Below are 21363 nucleotides of genomic sequence, written 5' to 3'. Positions count from 1 at the left end.
CTGTTCCATGCTCCCTGTTCCATGTTCTCTGTTCCATGTTCTCTGTTCCATGTTCTCTGTTCCATGTTCCCTGTTCCTTGCTCTCTATTCCATGTTCTCTGTTCCATGCTCTCTGTTCCATGCTCTCTGTACCATGCTCTCTGTTCCATGCTCTCTGTTCCTTACTCTCTGTTCTTTGCTCTCTGTTCCATGCTCTCTGTTCCATGCTCTCTGTTCCATGCTCTCTGTTCATTGCTCTCTGTTCCTTGCTCTCTGTTCCATGCTCTCTGTTCCATGCTCTCTGTTCCTTGCTCTCTGTTCCATGCTCTCTGTTCCTTGCTCTCTGTTCCTTGCTCTCTGTTCCATGCTCCCTGTTCCATGTTCTCTGTTGCATGTTCTCTGTTCCATGTTCTCTGTTCCATGCTCTCTGTTCTTTGCGCTCTGTTCCATGCTCCCTGTTCCATGTTCTCTGTTCCATGTTCTCTGTTCCATGTTCTCTGTTCGATGTTCCCTGTTCCATGCTCTCTGTTCCATGCTCTCTGTTCCATGTTCTCTGTTCCTTGCTCTCTGTTCCATACTCCCTGTTCCATGTTCTCTGTTCCATGTTCTCTGTTCCATGTTCTCTGTTCGATGTTCCCTGTTCCATGCTCTCTGTTCCATGTTCTCTGTTCCATGCTCTCTGTTCCTTGCTCTCTGTTCCATGCTCCCTGTTCCATGTTCTCTGTTCCATGTTCTCTGTTCCATGTTCTCTGTTCCATGTTCCCTGTTCCTTGCTCTCTATTCCATGTTCTCTGTTCCATGCTCTCTGTTCCATGCTCTCTGTTCCATGCTCTCTGTTCCATGCTCTCTGTTCCTTACTCTCTGTTCTTTGCTCTCTGTTCCATGCTCTCTGTTCCATGCTCTCTGTTCCATGCTCTCTGTTCATTGCTCTCTGTTCCTTGCTCTCTGTTCCATGCTCTCTGTTCCATGCTCTCTGTTCCTTGCTCTCTGTTCCATGCTCTCTGTTCATTGCTCTCTGTTCCTTGCTCCCTGTTCCTTGCTCTCTGTTCCATGCTCTCTGTTCCTTGCTCTCTGTTCCTTGCTCTCTGTTCCTTGCTCTCTGTTCCTTGCTCTCTGTTCCATGCTCTCTGTTCCATGTTCTCTGTTCCATGTTCTCTGTTCCATGCTCTCTGTTCCATGTTCTCTGTTCCATGTTCTCTGTTCCATGTTCTCTGTTCCATGCTCTCTGTTCCATGTTCTCTGTTCCATGTTCTCTGTTCCATGTTGTCTGTTCCATGTTCTCTGTTCCATGTTCTCTGTTCCATGCTCTCTGTTCCATGCTCTCTGTTCCATGTTCTCTGTTCCATGTTCTCTGTTCCATGTTCTCTCTTCCATGTTCTCTGTTCCATGCTCTCTGTTCCTTGCTCTTTGTTCCATGCTCCCTGTTCCATGTTCTCTGTTGCATGTTCTCTGTTCCATGTCTCTGTTCCATGCTCTCTGTTCTTTGCGCTCTGTTCCATGCTCCCTGTTCCATGTTCACTGTTCCATGTTCTCTGTTCCATGTTCTCTGTTGATTGCTCTCTGTTCCTTGCTCCCTGTTCCTTGCTCTCTGTTCCATGTTCTCTGTTCCATGCTCTCTGTTCCTTGCTCTCTGTTCCATGCTCCCTGTTCCATGTTCTCCGTTCCATGTTCTCTGTTCCATGTTCTCTGTTCCATGTTCTCTGTTCCATGCTCTCTGTTCCTTGCTCTCTGTTCCATGTTCTCTGTTCCATGCTCCCTGTTCCATGTTCTCTGTTCCATGTTCTCTGTTCCATGCTCTCTGTTCCTTGCTCTCTGTTCCATGCTCCCTGTTCCATGTTCTCTGTTCCATGTTCTCTGTTCCATGTTCTCTGTTCCATGCTCTCTGTTCCATGTTCTCTGTTCCATGCTCTCTGTTCCATGCTCTCTGTTCCATGCTCTCTGTTCCTTGATCTCTGTTCCTTGCTCTCTGTTCCTTGCTCTCTGTTCCATGCTCCCTGTTCCATGCTCTCTGTTCCTTGCTCTCTGTTCCATGTTCTCTGTTCCATGCTCTCTGTTCCATGCTCTCTGTTCCATGCTCTCTGTTCCACGCTCTCTGTTCCATGTTCTCTGTTCCATGCTCTCTGTTCCATGCTCTCTGTTCCATGCTCTCTGTTCATTGCTCTCTGTTCATTGCTCCCTGTTCCTTGCTCCCTGTTCCTTGCTCTCTGTTCGATGTTCCCTGTTCCATGCTCTCTGTTCCATGCACTCTGTTCCATGTTCTCTGTTCCATGCTCTCTGTTCCTTGCTCTCTGTTCCATGCTCCCTGTTCCATGTTCTCCGTTCCATGTTCTCTGTTCCATGTTCTCTGTTCCATGCTCTCTGTTCCATGCTCTCTGTTCCATGCTCTCTGTTCCATGCTCTCTGTTCCATGCTCTCTGTTCCATGCTCTCTGTTCCTTGCTCTCTGTTCCATGCTCTCTGTTCCATGCTCTCTGTTCCATGCTCTCTGTTCCATGCTCTCTGTTCCATGCTCTCTGTTCCATGCTCTCTGTTCCATGCTCTCTGTTTCATGCTCTCTGTTCCATGCTCTCTGTTCCATGCTTTCTGTTCCAAGCTCTCTGTTCCATGCTCTCTGTTCCATGCTCTCTGTTCCATGCTCTCTGTTCCATGCTCTCCGTTCCATGCTTTCTGTTCCATGCTCTCTGTTCTTGCTCTCTGTTCTATGCTCCCTGTTCCATGCTCTCTGTTCCTTGCTCTCTGTTCCATGCTCTCTGTTCCATGCTCTCTGTTCCTTGCTCTCTGTTCCATGCTCTCCGTTCCATGCTTTCTGTTCCATGCTCTCTGTTCTTGCTCCCTGTTCCTTGCTCTCTGTTCCTTGCTCTCTGTTCCATGCTCTCTGTTCCATGTTCTCTGTTCCATGCTCTCTGTTCCTTGCTCTCTGTTCCATGCTCTCTGTTCCAGTCTCTCTGTTCACCATGCTCTCTGTTCTTTGCTCCCTGTTCCATGCTCTCTGTTCCATGCTCTCTGTCCCATGCACTCTGTTCCAGTCTTTCTGGTCCAGTCTCCCTGTTCCATGGTCCGTGTTCCAAGGTCCGTGTTCCAAGGTCCGTGTTCCATGGTCCGTGTTCCATGGTCCGTGTTCCATGGTCCGTGTTCCATGCTCTCTGTTCCATGCTCTCTGTTCCATGCTCCCTGTTCCATGCTCCCTGTTCCATGCTTTCTGTTCCATGCTCTCTGTTCCATGCTCTCTGTTCCATGCTCTCTGTTCCATGCTCCCTGTTCCATGCTCTCTGTTCCATGCTCTCTGTTCCATGCTCCCTGTTCCATGCTCTCTGTTCCATGCTCTCTGTTCCATGCTCTCTGTTCCATGCTCTCTGTTCCATGCTCTCTGTTCCATGCTCCCTGTTCCATGCTCTCTGTTCCATGCTCTTTGTTCCATGCTCCCTGTTCCATGCTCTCTGTTCCATGCTCCCTGTTCCATGCTCTCTGTTCCATGCTCCCTGTTCCATGCTCTCTGTTCCACGCTCTCTGTTCCATGCTCTCTGTTCCATGCTCCCTGTTCCATGCTCTCTGTTCCATGCTCCCTGTTCCATGCTCTCTGTTCCACGCTCTCTGTTCCATGCTCTCTGTTCCATGCTCTCTGTTCTATGCTCTCTGTTCCATGCTTTCTGTTCCATGCTTTCTGTTCCATGCTCTCTGTTCCATGCTCTCTGTTCCATGCTCTCTGTTCCATGTTCTCTGTTCCATGTTCTCTGTTCCATGCTCTCTGTTCCATGCTCTCTGTTCCATGCTCTCTGTTCCATGCTCTCTGTTCCATGCTCTCTGTTCCATGTTCTCTGTTCCATGCTCTCTGTTCCATGCTCCCTGTTCCATGCTCCCTGTTCCATGCTCTCTGTTCCATGCTCTCTGTTCCATGCTCCCTGTTCCTTGCTCTCTGTTCCTTGCTCTCTGTTCCTTGCTCTCTGTTCCTTGCTCTCTGTTCCTTGCTCTCTGTTCCTTGCTCTCTGTTCCATGCTTTCTGTTCCATGCTTTCTGTTCCATGCTTTCTGTTCCATGCTCTCTGTTCCATGCTCCCTGTTCCATGCTCTCTGTTCCATGCTCTCTTTTCCATGTTCTCTGTTCCTTGCTCTCTGTTCCATGCTCTCTGTTCCATGCTCTCTGTTCCATGCTCTCTGTTCCTTGCTCTCTGTTCCATGCTCTCTGTTCCATGCTCTCTGTTCCATGCTTTCTGTTCCATGCTTTCTGTTCCATGCTTTCTGTTCCATGCTTTCTGTTCCATGCTCTCTGTTCCATGCTCTCTGTTCCATGTTCTCTGTTCCATGCTCTCTGTTCCATGCTCCCTGTTCCATGCTCTCTGTTCCATGCTCTCTGTTCCATGTTCTCTGTTCCATGCTCTCTGTTCCATGCTCCCTGTTCCTTGCTCTCTGTTCCTTGCTCTCTGTTCCTTGCTCTCTGTTCCATGCTTTCTGTTCCATGCTTTCTGTTCCATGCTTTCTGTTCCATGCTCTCTGTTCCATGCTCTCTGTTCCATGCTCTCTGTTCCATGCTCCCTGTTCCATGCTCTCTGTTCCATGCTCTCTGTTCCTTGCTCTCTGTTCCTTGCTCTCTGTTCCTTGCTCTCTGTTCCATGCTCTCTGTTCCATGCTCTCTGTTCGATCCTCTCTGTTCCATGCTCTCTGTTCCTTGCTCTCTGTTCTTTGCTCTCTGTTCCTTGCTCTCTGTTCCATGCTCTCTGTTCCATGCTCTCTGTCCCATGCTCTTTTTCCCATGCTCTCTGTCACATCCTCTCTGTCCCATCCTCTCTGTCCCATCCTCTCTGTCCCATCCTCTCTGTCCCATCCTCTCTGTCCCATGCTCTCTGTTCCTTGCTCTCTGTTCCTTGCTCTCTGTTCCTTACTGTCGGTTCTATGCTCTCTGTTCTTTGCTCCCTGCTCCATGCTCTCTGTTCCATGCTTTCTGTCCCATGCACTCTGTTCCAGTCTTTCTGGTCCAGTCTCCCTGTTCCATGGTCCGTGTTCCATGGTCCGTGTTCCATGGTCCGTGTTCCATGGTCCGTGTTCCATGGTCCGTGTTCCATGCTCTCTGTTCCATGCTCTCTGTTCCATGCTCCCTGTTCCATGCTCCCTGTTCCATGCTTTCTGTTCCATGCTCTCTGTTCCATGCTCTCTGTTCCATGCTCCCTGTTCCATGCTCTCTGTTCCATGCTCCCTGTTCCATGCTCTCTGTTCCATGCTCTCTGTTCCATGCTCCCTGTTCCATGCTCTCTGTTCCATGCTCTCTGTTCCATGCTCTCTGTTCCATGCTCCCTGTTCCATGCTCTCTGTTCCATGCTCCCTGTTCCATGCTCTCTGTTCCACGCTCTCTGTTCCATGCTCTCTGTTCCATGCTCTCTGTTCCATGCTTTCTGTTCCATGCTTTCTGTTCCATGCTCTCTGTTCCATGCTCTCTGTTCCATGTTCTCTGTTCCATGTTCTCTGTTCCATGTTCTCTGTTCCATGCTCTCTGTTCCATGCTCTCTGTTCCATGTTCTCTGTTCCATGTTCTCTGTTCCATGCTCTCTGTTCCATGCTCCCTGTTCCATGCTCCCTGTTCCATGCTCTCTGTTCCATGCTCTCTGTTCCATGCTCTCTGTTCCATGCTCTCTGTTCCTTGCTCTCTGTTCCATGCTCTCTGTTCCTTGCTCTCTGTTCCTTGCTCTCTGTTCCTTGCTCTCTGTTCCATGCTTTCTGTTCCATGCTTTCTGTTCCATGCTTTCTGTTCCATGCTTTCTGTTCCATGCTCTCTGTTCCATGCTCTCTGTTCCATGCTCTCTGTTCCATGCTCTCTGTTCCATGCTCTCTGTTCCATGTTCTCTGTTCCATGCTCTCTGTTCCATGCTCCCTGTTCCTTGCTCACTGTTCCTTGCTGTCTGTTCCTTGCTCCCTGTTCCATGCTCCCTGTTCCATACTCTCTATTCCATACTCTCTATTCCGTACTCTCTATTCCACACTCTCTATTCCATGCTCTCTGTCCCATCCTCTCTGTCCCATCCTCTCTGTTCCATGCTCTCTGTTCCATGCTCTCTGTCCCATGCTCTCTGTCCCATGCTCTTTTTCCCATGCTTTCTGTCCCATCCTCTCTGTCCCATCCTCTCTGTCCCATCCTCTCTGTCCCATCCTCTCTGTCCCATCCTCTCTGTCCCATGCTCTCTGTTCCTTGCTCTCTGTTCCTTGCTCTCTGTTCCTTACTGTCGGTTCTATGCTCTCTGTTCTTTGCTCCCTGTTCCATGCTCTCTGTTCCATGCTCTCTGTCCCATGCACTCTGTTCCAGTCTTTCTGGTCCAGTCTCCCTGTTCCATGGTCCGTGTTCCAAGGTCCGTGTTCCATGGTCCGTGTTCCATGGTCCGTGTTCCATGGTCCGTGTTCCATGCTCTCTGTTCCATGCTCCCTGTTCCATGCTCCCTGTTCCATGCTCCCTGTTCCATGCTTTCTGTTCCATGCTCTCTGTTCCATGCTCTCTGTTCCATGCTCCCTGTTCCATGCTCTCTGTTCCATGCTCTCTGTTCCATGCTCCCTGTTCCATGCTCTCTGTTCCATGCTCTCTGTTCCATGCTCCCTGTTCCATGCTCTCTGTTCCATGCTCCCTGTTCCATGCTCTCTGTTCCACGCTCTCTGTTCCATGCTCTCTGTTCCATGCTCTCTGTTCCATGCTCTCTGTTCCATGCTCTCTGTTCCATGCTTTCTGTTCCATGCTTTCTGTTCCATGCTCTCTGTTCCATGCTCTCTGTTCCATGCTCTCTGTTCCATGCTCTCTGTTCCATGCTCTCTGTTCCATGCTCTCTATTCCATGCTCTCTGTTCCATGTTCTCTGTTCCATGCTCTCTGTTCCATGCTCCCTGTTCCATGCTCCCTGTTCCATGCTCCCTGTTCCATGCTCTCTGTTCCATGCTCTCTGTTCCTTGCTCTCTGTTCCTTGCTCTCTGTTCCTTGCTCTCTGTTCCATGCTTTCTGTTCCATGCTTTCTGTTCCATGCTTTCTGTTCCATGCTTTCTGTTCCATGCTCTCTGTTCCATGCTCTCTGTTCCATGCTCCCTGTTCCATGCTCTCTGTTCCATGCTCTCTGTTCCATGTTCTCTGTTCCTTGCTCTCTGTTCCATGCTCTCTGTTCCATGCTCTCTGTTCCATGCTCTCTGTTCCATGCTCTCTGTTCCATGCTCTCTGGTCCTTGCTCTCTGTTCCATGCTCTCTGTTCCATGCTCTCTGTTCCATGCTCTCTGTTCCATGCTTGCTGTTCCATGCTTTCTGTTCCATGCTTTCTGTTCCATGCTCTCTGTTCCATGCTCTCTGTTCCATGTTCTCTGTTCCATGCTCTCTGTTCCATGCTCCCTGTTCCATGCTCTCTGTTCCATGCTCTCTGTTCCATGTTCTCTGTTCCATGCTCTCTGTTCCATGCTCCCTGTTCCTTGCTCTCTGTTCCTTGCTCTCTGTTCCTTGCTCTCTGTTCCATGCTTTCTGTTCCATGCTTTCTGTTCCATGCTTTCTGTTCCATGCTCTCTGTTCCATGCTCTCTGTTCCATGCTCTCTGTTCCATGCTCCCTGTTCCATGCTCTCTGTTCCTTGCTCTCTGTTCCTTGCTCTCTGTTCCATGCTCTCTGTTCCATGCTCTCTGTTCCATGCTCTCTGTTCGATCCTCTCTGTTCCATGCTCTCTGTTCCATGCTCTCTGTTCCTTACTCTCTGTTCTTTGCTCTCTGTTCCTTGCTCTCTGTTCCTTGCTCTCTGTTCCTTGCTCTCTGTTCCATGCTGTCTGTTCCTTGCTCTCTGATCCTTGCGCTCTGTTCTATGCCCTATGTTCTTTGCGCTCTGTTCTTTGCGCTCTGTTCTTTGCTCCCTGTTCCATGCTCACTGTTCCATGCACTCTGTTCCATGCACTCTGTTCCATGCACTCTGTTCCATGCTCTCTGTTCCATGCTCCCTGTTCCATGCTCCCTGTTCCATGCTCCCTGTTTCATACTCTCTATTCCATACTCTCTATTCCATACTCTCTATTCCATACTCTCTATTCCATACTCTCTGTTCCATACTCTCTATTCCATACTCTCTGTCCCATGCTCTCTGTTCCTTGCTCTCTGTTCCTTGCTCTCTGTTCCTTACTGTCGGTTCTATGCTCTCTGTTCTTTGCTCCCTGTTCCATGCTCTCTGTTCCATGCTCTCTGTCCCATGCACTCTGTTCCAGTCTTTCTGGTCCAGTCTCCCTGTTCCATGGTCCGTGTTCCATGGTCCGTGTTCCATGGTCCGTGTTCCATGGTCCGTGTTCCATGGTCCGTGTTCCATGGTCCGTGTTCCATGCTCTCTGTTCCATGCTCTCTGTTCCATGCTCCCTGTTCCATGCTCCCTGTTCCATGCTCTCTGTTCCATGCTCTCTGTTCCATGTTCTCTGTTCCATGCTCTCTGTTCCATGCTCTCTGTTCCATGCTCCCTGTTCCATGCTCCCTGTTCCATGCTCTCTGTTCCATGCTCTCTGTTCCATGCTCCCTGTTCCTTGCTCTCTGTTCCTTGCTCTCTGTTCCATGCTCTCTGTTCCATGCTCTCTGTTCCATGCTCTCTGTTCCATGCTCCCTGTTCCATGCTCTCTGTTCCATGCTCCCTGTTCCACGCTCTCTTTTCCACGCTCTCTGTTCCATGCTCTCTGTTCCATGCTCTCTGTTCCATGCTTTCTGTTCCATGCTTTCTGTTCCATGCTCTCTGTTCCATGCTCTCTGTTCCATGCTCTCTGTTCCATGCTCTCTGTTCCATGTTCTCTGTTCCATGTTCTCTGTTCCATGCTCTCTGTTCCATGCTCTCTGTTCCATGCTCTCTGTTCCATGCTCTCTGTTCCATGTTCTCTGTTCCATGTTCTCTGTTCCATGCTCTCTGTTCCATGCTCCCTGTTCCATGCTCTCTGTTCCATGCTCTCTGTTCCATGCTCCCTGTTCCTTGCTCTCTGTTCCTTGCTCTCTGTTCCTTGCTCTCTGTTCCATGCTTTCTGTTCCATGCTTTCTGTTCCATGCTCTCTGTTCCATGCTCTCTGTTCCATGCTCTCTGTTCCATGCTCCCTGTTCCATGCTCTCTGTTCCATGCTCTCTGTTCCATGTTCTCTGTTCCATGCTCTCTGTTCCATGCTCCCTGTTCCTTGCTCACTGTTCCTTGCTGTCTGTTCCTTGCTCCCTGTTCCATGCTCTCTGCTCCATGCTCTCTGTTCCATGCTCTCTGTTCCATGCTCTCTGTTCCTTGCTCTCTGTTCCATGCTCTCTGTTCCATGCTCTCTGTTCCATGCTTTCTGTTCCATGCTTTCTGTTCCATGCTTTCTGTGCCATGCTCTCTGTTCCATGCTCTCTGTTCCATGCTCTCTGTTCCATGCTCTCTGTTCCATGCTCCCTGTTCCATGCTCTCTGTTCCATGCTCTCTGTTCCATGTTCTCTGTTCCATGCTCTCTGTTCCATGCTCCCTGTTCCTTGCTCTCTGTTCCTTGCTCTCTGTTCCTTGCTCTCTGTTCCATGCTTTCTGTTCCATGCTTTCTGTTCCATGCTTTCTGTTCCATGCTCCCTGTTCCTTGCTCTCTGTTCCTTGCTCTCTGTTCCTTGCTCTCTGTTCCTTGCTCTCTGTTCCTTGCTCTCTGTTCCATGCTTTCTGTTCCATGCTTTCTGTTCCATGCTTTCTGTTCCATGCTCTCTGTTCCTTGCTCTCTGTTCCATGCTCTCTGTTCCATGCTCTCTGTTCGATCCTCTCTGTTCCATGCTCTCTGTTCCTTGCTCTCTGTTCTTTGCTCTCTGTTCCTTGCTCTCTGTTCCTTGCTCTCTGTTCCTTGCTCTCTGTTCCATGCTGTCTGTTCCTTGCTCTCTGATCCTTGCGCTCTGTTCTATGCTCTATGTTCTTTGCGCTCTGTTGTTTGCGCTCTGTTCTTTGCTCCCTGTTCCATGCTCACTGTTCCATGCACTCTGTTCCATGCACTCTGTTCCATGCACTCTGTTCCATGCTCCCTGTTCCATGCTCCCTGTTCCATGCTCCCTGTTCCATGCTCCCTGTTCCATGCTCCCTGTTTCATACTCTCTATTCCATACTCTCTATTCCATACTCTCTATTCCATACTCTCTATTCCATACTCTCTGTTCCATGCTCTCTGTCCCATGCTCTCTGTCCCATGCTCTTTTTCCCATGCTCTCTGTCCCATCCTCTCTGTCCCATCCTCTCTGTCCCATCCTCTCTGTCCCATCCTCTCTGTCCCATGCTCTCTGTTCCTTGCTCTCTGTTCCTTGCTCTCTGTTCCTTACTGTCGGTTCTATGCTCTCTGTTCTTTGCTCCCTGTTCCATGCTCTCTGTTCCATGCTCTCTGTCCCATGCACTCTGTTCCAGTCTTTCTGGTCCTGTCTCCCTGTTCCATGGTCCGTGTTCCATGGTCCGTGTTCCATGGTCCGTGTTCCATGGTCCGTGTTCGATGGTCCGTGTTCCATGGTCCGTGTTCCATGGTCCGTGTTCCATGGTCCGTGTTCCATGCTCTCTGTTCCATGCTCTCTGTTCCATGCTCCCTGTTCCATGCTCCCTGTTCCATGCTTTCTGTTCCATGCTCTCTGTTCCATGTTCTCTGTTCCATGCTCTCTGTTCCATGCTCTCTGTTCCATGCTCCCTGTTCCATGCTCCCTGTTCCATGCTCTCTGTTCCATGCTCTCTGTTCCATGCTCCCTGTTCCTTGCTCTCTGTTCCTTGCTCTCTGTTCCATGCTCTCTGTTCCATGCTCTCTGTTCCATGCTCTCTGTTCCATGCTCCCTGTTCCATGCTCTCTGTTCCATGCTCCCTGTTCCACGCTCTCTGTTCCACGCTCTATGTTCCATGCTCTCTGTTCCATGCTCTCTGTTCCATGCTTTCTGTTCCATGCTCTCTGTTCCATGCTCTCTGTTCCATGCTCTCTGTTCCATGCTTTCTGTTCCATGCTCTCTGTTCCATGCTCTCTGTTCCATGCTCTCTGTTCCATGTTCTCTGTTCCATGCTCTCTGTTCCATGCTCTCTGTTCCATGTTCTCTGTTCCATGTTCTCTGTTCCATGCTCTCTGTTCCATGCTCCCTGTTCCATGCTCTCTGTTCCATGCTCCCTGTTCCATGCTCTCTGTTCCATGCTCCCTGTTCCTTGCTCACTTTTCCTTGCTGTCTGTTCCTTGCTCTCTGTTCCATGCTTTCTGTTCCATGCTTTCTGTTCCATGCTCTCTGTTCCATGCTCTCTGTTCCTTGCTCTCTGTTCCATGCTCTCTGTTCCATGCTCTCTGTTCCATGCTCTCTGTTCCATGCTTTCTGTTCCATGCTTTCTGTTCCATGCTTTCTGTTCCATGCTCTCTGTTCCATGCTCTCTGTTCCATGCTTTCTGTTCCATGCTTTCTGTTCCATGCTCTCTGTTCCATGCTCTCTGTTCCATGCTCTCTGTTCCATGCTCTCTGTTCCATGTTCTCTGTTCCATGTTCTCTGTTCCATGCTCTCTGTTCCATGCTCTCTGTTCCATGCTCTCTGTTCCATGCTCTCTGTTCCATGTTCTCTGTTCCATGTTCTCTGTTCCATGTTCTCTGTTCCATGCTCTCTGTTCCATGCTCCCTGTTCCATGCTCTCTGTTCCATGCTCTCTGTTCCATGCTCCCTGTTCCTTGCTCTCTGTTCCTTGCTCTCTGTTCCTTGCTCTCTGTTCCATGCTTTCTGTTCCATGCTTTCTGTTCCATGCTCTCTGTTCCATGCTCTCTGTTCCATGCTCCCTGTTCCATGCTCTCTGTTCCATGCTCTCTGTTCCATGTTCTCTGTTCCATGCTCTCTGTTCCATGCACCCTGTTCCTTGCTCACTGTTCCTTGCTGTCTGTTTCTCTGCTCCATGCTCTCTGTTCCATGCTCTCTGTTCCATGCTCTCTGTTCCTTGCTCTCTGTTCCTTGCTCTCTGTTCCATGCTCTCTGTTCCATGCTCTCTGTTCCATGCTTTCTGTTCCATGCTTTCTGTTCCATGCTTTCTGTGCCATGCTCTCTGTTCCATGCTCTCTGTTCCATGCTCTCTGTTCCATGCTCTCTGTTCCATGCTCCCTGTTCCATGCTCTCTGTTCCATGCTCTCTGTTCCATGTTCTCTGTTCCATGCTCCCTGTTCCTTGCTCTCTGTTCCTTGCTCTCTGTTCCTTGCTCTCTGTTCCATGCTTTCTGTTCCATGCTTTCTGTTCCATGCTTTCTGTTCCATGCTCCCTGTTCCTTGCTCTCTGTTCCTTGCTCTCTGTTCCTTGCTCTCTGTTCCATGCTTTCTGTTCCATGCTTTCTGTTCCATGCTTTCTGTTCCATGCTCTCTGTTCCTTGCTCTCTGTTCCATGCTCTCTGTTCCATGCTCTCTGTTCGATCCTCTCTGTTCCATGCTCTCTGTTCCTTGCTCTCTGTTCTTTGCTCTCTGTTCCTTGCTCTCTGTTCCTTGCTCTCTGTTCCTTGCTCTCTGTTCCATGCTGTCTGTTCCTTGCTCTCTGATCCTTGCGCTCTGTTCTATGCTCTATGTTCTTTGCGCTCTGTTCTTTGCGCTCTGTTCTTTGCTCCCTGTTCCATGCTCACTGTTCCATGCACTCTGTTCCATGCACTCTGTTCCATGCACTCTGTTCCATGCTCCCTGTTCCATGCTCCCTGTTCCATGCTCCCTGTTCCATGCTCCCTGTTCCATGCTCCCTGTTTCATACTCTCTATTCCATACTCTCTATTCCATACTCTCTATTCCATACTCTCTATTCCATACTCTCTGTTCCATGCTCTCTGTCCCATGCTCTCTGTCCCATGCTCTTTTTCCCATGCTCTCTGTCCCATCCTCTCTGTCCCATCCTCTCTGTCCCATCCTCTCTGTCCCATCCTCTCTGTCCCATGCTCTCTGTTCCTTGCTCTCTGTTCCTTGCTCTCTGTTCCTTACTGTCGGTTCTATGCTCTCTGTTCTTTGCTCCCTGTTCCATGCTCTCTGTTCCATGCTCTCTGTCCCATGCACTCTGTTCCAGTCTTTCTGGTCCTGTCTCCCTGTTCCATGGTCCGTGTTCCATGGTCCGTGTTCCATGGTCCGTGTTCCATGGTCCGTGTTCGATGGTCCGTGTTCCATGGTCCGTGTTCCATGGTCCGTGTTCCATGGTCCGTGTTCCATGCTCTCTGTTCCATGCTCTCTGTTCCATGCTCCCTGTTCCATGCTCCCTGTTCCATGCTTTCTGTTCCATGCTCTCTGTTCCATGTTCTCTGTTCCATGCTCTCTGTTCCATGCTCTCTGTTCCATGCTCCCTGTTCCATGCTCCCTGTTCCATGCTCTCTGTTCCATGCTCTCTGTTCCATGCTCCCTGTTCCTTGCTCTCTGTTCCTTGCTCTCTGTTCCATGCTCTCTGTTCCATGCTCTCTGTTCCATGCTCTCTGTTCCATGCTCCCTGTTCCATGCTCTCTGTTCCATGCTCCCTGTTCCACGCTCTCTGTTCCACGCTCTCTGTTCCATGCTCTCTGTTCCATGCTCTCTGTTCCATGCTTTCTGTTCCATGCTCTCTGTTCCATGCTCTCTGTTCCATGCTCTCTGTTCCATGCTTTCTGTTCCATGCTCTCTGTTCCATGCTCTCTGTTCCATGCTCTCTGTTCCATGTTCTCTGTTCCATGCTCTCTGTTCCATGCTCTCTGTTCCATGTTCTCTGTTCCATGTTCTCTGTTCCATGCTCTCTGTTCCATGCTCCCTGTTCCATGCTCTCTGTTCCATGCTCCCTGTTCCATGCTCTCTGTTCCATGCTCCCTGTTCCTTGCTCACTTTTCCTTGCTGTCTGTTCCTTGCTCTCTGTTCCATGCTTTCTGTTCCATGCTTTCTGTTCCATGCTCTCTGTTCCATGCTCTCTGTTCCTTGCTCTCTGTTCCATGCTCTCTGTTCCATGCTCTCTGTTCCATGCTTTCTGTTCCATGCTTTCTGTTCCATGCTTTCTGTTCCATGCTCTCTGTTCCATGCTCTCTGTTCCATGCTCTCTGTTCCATGTTCTCTGTTCCATGCTCTCTGTTCCATGTTCCCTGTTCCATGCTCTCTGTTCCATGCTCTCTGTTCCATGTTCTCTGTTCCATGCTCTCTGTTCCATGCTCCCTGTTCCTTGCTCTCTGTTCCTTGCTCTCTGTTCCTTGCTCTCTGTTCCTTGCTCTCTGTTCCATGCTTTCTGTTCCATGCTTTCTGTTCCATGCTTTCTGTTCCATGCTTTCTGTTCCATGCTCTCTGTTCCATGCTCTCTGTTCCATGTTCTCTGTTCCATGTTCTCTGTTCCATGCTCTCTGTTCCATGCTCCCTGTTCCATGCTCTCTGTTCCTTGCTCTCTGTTCCTTGCTCTCTGTTCCTTGCTCTCTGTTCCATGCTCTCTGTTCCTTGCTCTCTGTTCCTTGCTCTCTGTTCCAAGCTTTCTGTTCCATGCTTTCTGTTCCTTGCTCTCTGTTCCATGCTCTCTGTTCCATGCTCCCTGTTCCTTGCTCTCTGTTCCTTGCTCTCTGTTCCATGCTTTCTGTTCCTTGCTCTCTGTTCCATGCTCTCTGTTCCTTGCTCTCTGTTCCTTGCTCTCTGTTCCTTGCTCTCTGTTCCATGCTTTCTGTTCCATGCTTTCTGTTCATTTCTCTCTGTTCCTTGCTCTCTGTTCCATGCTCCCTGTTCCATGCTCTCTGTTCCATGCTCCCTGTTCCATGCTCTCTGTTCCATGCTCCCTGTTCCTTGCTCACTGTTCCTTGCTGTCTGTTCCTTGCTCTCTGTTCCATGCTTTCTGTTCCATGCTTTCTGTTCCATGCTCTCTGTTCCATGCTCTCTGTTCCTTGCTCTCTGTTCCATGCTCTCTGTTCCATGCTCTCTGTTCCATGCTCTCTGTTCCATGCTTTCTGTTCCATGCTTTCTGTTCCATGCTTTCTGTTCCATGCTCTCTGTTCCATGCTCTCTGTTCCATGCTCTCTGTTCCATGTTCTCTGTTCCATGCTCTCTGTTCCATGTTCCCTGTTCCATGCTCTCTGTTCCATGCTCTCTGTTCCATGTTCTCTGTTCCATGCTCTCTGTTCCATGCTCCCTGTTCCTTGCTCTCTGTTCCTTGCTCTCTGTTCCTTGCTCTCTGTTCCTTGCTCTCTGTTCCATGCTTTCTGTTCCATGCTTTCTGTTCCATGCTTTCTGTTCCATGCTCTCTGTTCCATGCTCTCTGTTCCATGTTCTCTGTTCCATGTTCTCTGTTCCATGCTCTCTGTTCCATGCTCCCTGTTCCATGCTCTCTGTTCCTTGCTCTCTGTTCCTTGCTCTCTGTTCCTTGCTCTCTGTTCCATGCTCTCTGTTCCTTGCTCTCTGTTCCTTGCTCTCTGTTCCAAGCTTTCTGTTCCATGCTTTCTGTTCCTTGCTCTCTGTTCCATGCTCTCTGTTCCATGCTCCCTGTTCCTTGCTCTCTGTTCCTTGCTCTCTGTTCCATGCTTTCTGTTCCTTGCTCTCTGTTCCATGCTCTCTGTTCCTTGCTCTCTGTTCCTTGCTCTCTGTTCCTTGCTCTCTGTTCCATGCTTTCTGTTCCTTGCTCTCTGTTCCTTGCTCTCTGTTCCATGCTCTCTGTTCCTTGCTCTCTGTTCCTTGCTCTCTGTTCCATGCTTTCTGTTCCATGCTTTCTGTTCCTTGCTCTCTGTTCCATGCTCTCTGTTCCATGTTCCTTGTTCCATGCTTTCTGTTCCTTGCTCTCTGTTCCATGCTTTCTGTTCCATGCTTTCTGTTCCATGCTTTCTGTTCCATGCTCTCTGTTCCATGCTCTCTGTTCCTTGCTCTCTGTTCCATGCTCTCTGTTCCATGCTCTCTGTTCCATGCTCTCTGTTCCATGTTCTCTGTTCCATGCTCTCTGTTCCATGCTTTCTGTTCCATGCTCTCTGTTCCATGCTCTCTGTTCCATGCTCTCTGTTCCTTGCTCTCTGTTCCTTGCTCTCTGTTCCTTGCTCTCTGTTCCTTTCTCTCTGTTCCATGCTTTCTGTTCCATGCTTTCTGTTCCATGCTTTCTGTTCCATGCTTTCTGTTCCATGCTTTCTGTTCCATGCTCTCTGTTCCATGCTCTCTGTTCCATGTTCTCTGTTCCATGCTCCCTGTTCCATGCTCCCTGTTCCATGCTCCCTGTTCCTTGCTCTCTGTTCCATGCTTTCTGTTCCATGCTTTCTGTTCCATGCTCTCTGTTCCATGCTCTCTGTTCCATGTTCTCTGTTCCATGCTCTCTGTTCCTTGCTCTCTCTTCCATGCTCTCTGTTCGATCCTCTCTGTTCCATGCTCCCTGTTCCATGCTCCCTGTTCCATGCTCTCTGTTCCATGCTCTCTGTTCCATGCTCCCTGTTCCATGCTTTCTGTTCCTTGCTCTCTGTTCCTTGCTCTCTGTTCCTTGCTCTCTGTTCCTTGCTCTCTGTTCCTTGCTCTCTGTTCCATGCTCTCTGTTCGATCCTCTCTGTTCCATGCTCCCTGTTCCATGCTCCCTGTTCCATGCTCTCTGTTCCATGCTCTCTGTTCCATGCTCCCTGTTCCTTGCTCCCTGTTCCTTGCTCTCTGTTCCTTGCTCTCTGTTCCATGCTTTCTGTTCCATGCTTTCTGTTCCATGCTTTCTGTTCCATGCTCTCTGTTCCATGCTCTCTGTTCCATGCTCTCTGTTCCATGCACCCTGTTCCATGCTCTCTGTTCCATGCTCTCTGTTCCATGCTCTCTGTTCCATGCTCTCTGTTCGATCCTCTCTGTTCCATGCTCTCTGTTCCATGCTCTCTGTTCCTTACTCTCTGTTCTTTGCTCTCTGTTCCTTGCTCTCTGTTCCTTGCTCTCTGTTCCATGCTCTCTGTTCCATGTTCTCTGTTCCATGCTCTCTGTTCCATGTTCCCTGTTCCATGCTCTCTGTTCCATGCTCTCTGTTCCATGTTCTCTGTTCCATGCTCTCTGTTCCATGCTCCCTGTTCCTTGCTCTCTGTTCCTTGCTCTCTTTTCCTTGATCTCTGTTCCTTGCTCTCTGTTCCATGCTCTCTGTTCCATGCTTTCTGTTCCATGCTTTCTGTTCCATGCTTTCTGTTCCATGCTCTCTGTTCCATGCTCTCTGTTCCATGTTCTCTGTTCCATGTTCTCTGTTCCATGCTCTCTGTTCCATGCTCCCTGTTCCATGCTCTCTGTTCCTTGCTCTCTGTTCCTTGCTCTCTGTTCCTTGCTCTCTGTTCCATGCTCTCTGTTCCTTGCTCTCTGTTCCTTGCTCTCTGTTCCAAGCTTTCTGTTCCATGCTTTCTGTTCCTTGCTCTCTGTTCCATGCTCTCTGTTCCATGCTCCCTGTTCCTTGCTCTCTGTTCCTTGCTCTCTGTTCCATGCTTTCTGTTCCTTGCTCTCTGTTCCATGCTCTCTGTTCCTTGCTCTCTGTTCCTTGCTCTCTGTTCCTTGCTCTCTGTTCCATGCTTTCTGTTCCATGCTTTCTGTTCATTTCTCTCTGTTCCTTGCTCTCTGTTCCATGCTCCCTGTTCCATGCTCTCTGTTCCAATGCTCCCTGTTCCATGCTCTCTGTTCCATGCTCCCTGTTCCTTGCTCACTGTTCCTTGCTGTCTGTTCCTTGCTCTCTGTTCCATGCTTTCTGTTCCATGCTTTCTGTTCCATGCTCTCTGTTCCATGCTCTCTGTTCCTTGCTCTCTGTTCCATGCTCTCTGTTCCATGCTCTCTGTTCCATGCTCTCTGTTCCATGCTTTCTGTTCCATGCTTTCTGTTCCATGCTTTCTGTTCCATGCTCTCTGTTCCATGCTCTCTGTTCCATGCTCTCTGTTCCATGTTCTCTGTTCCATGCTCTCTGTTCCATGTTCCCTGTTCCATGCTCTCTGTTCCATGCTCTCTGTTCCATGTTCTCTGTTCCATGCTCTCTGTTCCATGCTCCCTGTTCCTTGCTCTCTGTTCCTTGCTCTCTGTTCCTTGCTCTCTGTTCCTTGCTCTCTGTTCCATGCTTTCTGTTCCATGCTTTCTGTTCCATGCTTTCTGTTCCATGCTCTCTGTTCCATGCTCTCTGTTCCATGTTCTCTGTTCCATGTTCTCTGTTCCATGCTCTCTGTTCCATGCTCCCTGTTCCATGCTCTCTGTTCCTTGCTCTCTGTTCCTTGCTCTCTGTTCCTTGCTCTCTGTTCCATGCTCTCTGTTCCTTGCTCTCTGTTCCTTGCTCTCTGTTCCAAGCTTTCTGTTCCATGCTTTCTGTTCCTTGCTCTCTGTTCCATGCTCTCTGTTCCATGCTCCCTGGACCTTGCTCTCTGTTCCTTGCTCTCTGTTCCATGCTTTCTGTTCCTTGCTCTCTGTTCCATGCTCTCTGTTCCTTGCTCTCTGTTCCTTGCTCTCTGTTCCTTGCTCTCTGTTCCATGCTTTCTGTTCCTTGCTCTCTGTTCCTTGCTCTCTGTTCCATGCTCTCTGTTCCATGCTCTCTGTTCCTTGCTCTCTGTTCCATGCTTTCTGTTCCATGCTTTCTGTTCCTTGCTCTCTGTTCCATGCTCTCTGTTCCATGTTCCTTGTTCCATGCTTTCTGTTCCTTGCTCTCTGTTCCATGCTTTCTGTTCCATGCTTTCTGTTCCATGCTTTCTGTTCCATGCTCTCTGTTCCATGCTCTCTGTTCCTTGCTCTCTGTTCCATGCTCTCTGTTCCATGCTCTCTGTTCCATGCTCTCTGTTCCATGTTCTCTGTTCCATGCTCTCTGTTCCATGCTTTCTGTTCCATGCTCTCTGTTCCATGCTCTCTGTTCCATGCTCTCTGTTCCTTGCTCTCTGTTCCTTGCTCTCTGTTCCTTGCTCTCTGTTCCTTTCTCTCTGTTCCATGCTTTCTGTTCCATGCTTTCTGTTCCATGCTTTCTGTTCCATGCTTTCTGTTCCATGCTTTCTGTTCCATGCTCTCTGTTCCATGCTCTCTGTTCCATGTTCTCTGTTCCATGCTCCCTGTTCCATGCTCCCTGTTCCATGCTCCCTGTTCCTTGCTCTCTGTTCCATGCTTTCTGTTCCATGCTTTCTGTTCCATGCTCTCTGTTCCATGCTCTCTGTTCCATGTTCTCTGTTCCATGCTCTCTGTTCCTTGCTCTCTCTTCCATGCTCTCTGTTCGATCCTCTCTGTTCCATGCTCCCTGTTCCATGCTCCCTGTTCCATGCTCTCTGTTCCATGCTCTCTGTTCCATGCTCCCTGTTCCATGCTTTCTGTTCCTTGCTCTCTGTTCCTTGCTCTCTGTTCCTTGCTCTCTGTTCCTTGCTCTCTGTTCCTTGCTCTCTGTTCCATGCTCTCTGTTCGATCCTCTCTGTTCCATGCTCCCTGTTCCATGCTCCCTGTTCCATGCTCTCTGTTCCATGCTCTCTGTTCCATGCTCCCTGTTCCTTGCTCCCTGTTCCTTGCTCTCTGTTCCTTGCTCTCTGTTCCATGCTTTCTGTTCCATGCTTTCTGTTCCATGCTTTCTGTTCCATGCTCTCTGTTCCATGCTCTCTGTTCCATGCTCTCTGTTCCATGCACCCTGTTCCATGCTCTCTGTTCCATGCTCTCTGTTCCATGTTCTCTGTTCCATGCTCTCTGTTCCATGCTCCCTGTTCCTTGCTCACTGTTCCTTGCTCACTGTTCCTTGCTGTCTGTTCCTTGCTCTCTGTTCCATGTTCTCTGTTCCATGCTCTCTGTTCCATGCTCTCTGTTCCATGCTCTCTGTTCCATGCTCTCTGTTCCTTTCTCTCTGTTCCATGCTCTCTGTTCCATGCTCTCTGTTCCATGCTCTCTGTTCCATGCTTTCTGTTCCATGCTTTCTGTTCCATGCTCTCTGTTCCATGCTCTCTGTTCCATGTTCTCTGTTCCATGCTCTCTGTTCCATGCTCCCTGTTCCATGGTCTCTGTTCCATGCTCTCTGTTCCATGTTCTCTGTTCCATGCTCTCTGTTCCATGCTCCCTGTTCCTTGCTCTCTGTTCCTTGCTCTCTGTTCCTTGCTCTCTGTTCCATGCTTTCTGTTCCATGCTTTCTGTTCCATGCTTTCAGTTCCATGCTCTCTGTTCCATGCTCTCTGTTCCATGCTCTCTGTTCCATGTTCTCTGTTCCATGTTCTCTGTTCCATGCTCTCTGTTCCATGCTCCCTGTTCCATGCTCTCTGTTCCTTGCTCTCTGTTCCTTGCTCTCTGTTCCATGCTCTCTGTTCCTTGCTCTCTGTTCCTTGCTCTCTGTTCCATGCTTTCTGTTCCTTGCTCTCTGTTCCATGCTCTCTGTTCCATGCTCCCTGTTCCTTGCTCTCTGTTCCTTGCTCTCTGTTCCATGCTTTCTGTTCCTTGCTCTCTGTTCCATGCTCTCTGTTCCTTGCTCTCTGTTCCTTGCTCTCTGTTCCTTGCTCTCTGTTCCATGCTTTCTGTTCCTTGCTCTCTGTTCCTTGCTCTCTGTTCCATGCTTTTTGTTCCTTGCTCTCTGTTCCTTGCTCTCTGTTCCATGCTTTCTGTTCCATGCTTTCTGTTCCTTGCTCTCTGTTCCATGCTCTCTGTTCCATGCTCCCTGTTCCATGCTTTCTGTTCCTTGCTCTCTGTTCCATGCTTTCTGTTCCATGCTTTCTGTTCCATGCTTTCTGTTCCATGCTCTCTGTTCCATGCTCTCTGTTCCTTGCTCTCTGTTCCATGCTCTCTGTTCCATGCTCTCTGTTCCATGCTCTCTGTTCCATGCTCTCTGTTCCATGTTCTCTGTTCCATGCTCTCTGTTCCATTCTTTCTGTTCCATGCTTTCTGTTCCATGCTCTCTGTTCCATGCTCTCTGTTCCATGCTCTCTGTTCCTTGCTCTCTGTTCCATGCTCTCTGTTCCATGCTCTCTGTTCCATGCTCTCTGTTCCATGCTCTCTGTTCCATGCTCTCTGTTCGATCCTCTCTGTTCCATGCTCTCTGTTCCTTGCTCTCTGTTCTTTGCTCTCTGTTCCTTGCTCTCTGTTCCTTGCTCTCTGTTCCATGCTCTCTGTTCCATGCTTTCTGTTCCTTGCTCTCTGTTCCATGCTTTCTGTTCCATGCTTTCTGTTCCATGCTTTCTGTTCCATGCTCTCTGTTCCATGCTCTCTGTTCCTTGCTCTCTGTTCCATGCTCTCTGTTCCATGCTCTCTGTTCCATGCTCTCTGTTCCATGCTCTCTGTTCCATGTTCTCTGTTCCATGCTTTCTGTTCCATTCTTTCTGTTCCATGCTTTCTGTTCCATGCTCTCTGTTCCATGCTCTCTGTTCCATGCTCTCTGTTCCATGCTCTCTGTTCCTTGCTCTCTGTTCCATGCTCTCTGTTCCATGCTCTCTGTTCCATGCTTTCTGTTCCATGCTTTCTGTTCCATGCTTTCTGTTCCATGCTCTCTGTTCCATGCTCTCTGTTCCATGTTCTCTGTTCCATGCTCTCTGTTCCATGCTCCCTGTTCCATGGTCTCTGTTCCATGCTCTCTGTTCCATGTTCTCTGTT

The 21363-nt window shown here is 49.3% G+C and overlaps 1 long non-coding RNA gene across 1 annotated transcript in view; it reads left to right on the top strand.

The window, feature by feature from the left end:
- LOC148147704 (uncharacterized) overlaps positions 1-21363 on the top strand; it is a 353557-nt gene that overhangs the window by 120360 nt on the left and 211834 nt on the right. The window lies entirely within an intron of this gene.

The sequence above is a fragment of the Chiloscyllium plagiosum genome, unplaced genomic scaffold (assembly GCF_037043375.1).
Source record: "Chiloscyllium plagiosum isolate Xiang-an unplaced genomic scaffold, Cpla_swu_hap1 HiC_scaffold_14, whole genome shotgun sequence".
Taxonomy (NCBI): domain Eukaryota; kingdom Metazoa; phylum Chordata; class Chondrichthyes; order Orectolobiformes; family Hemiscylliidae; genus Chiloscyllium; species Chiloscyllium plagiosum.
This window is presented reverse-complemented; position numbering and strand designations above follow the sequence as displayed.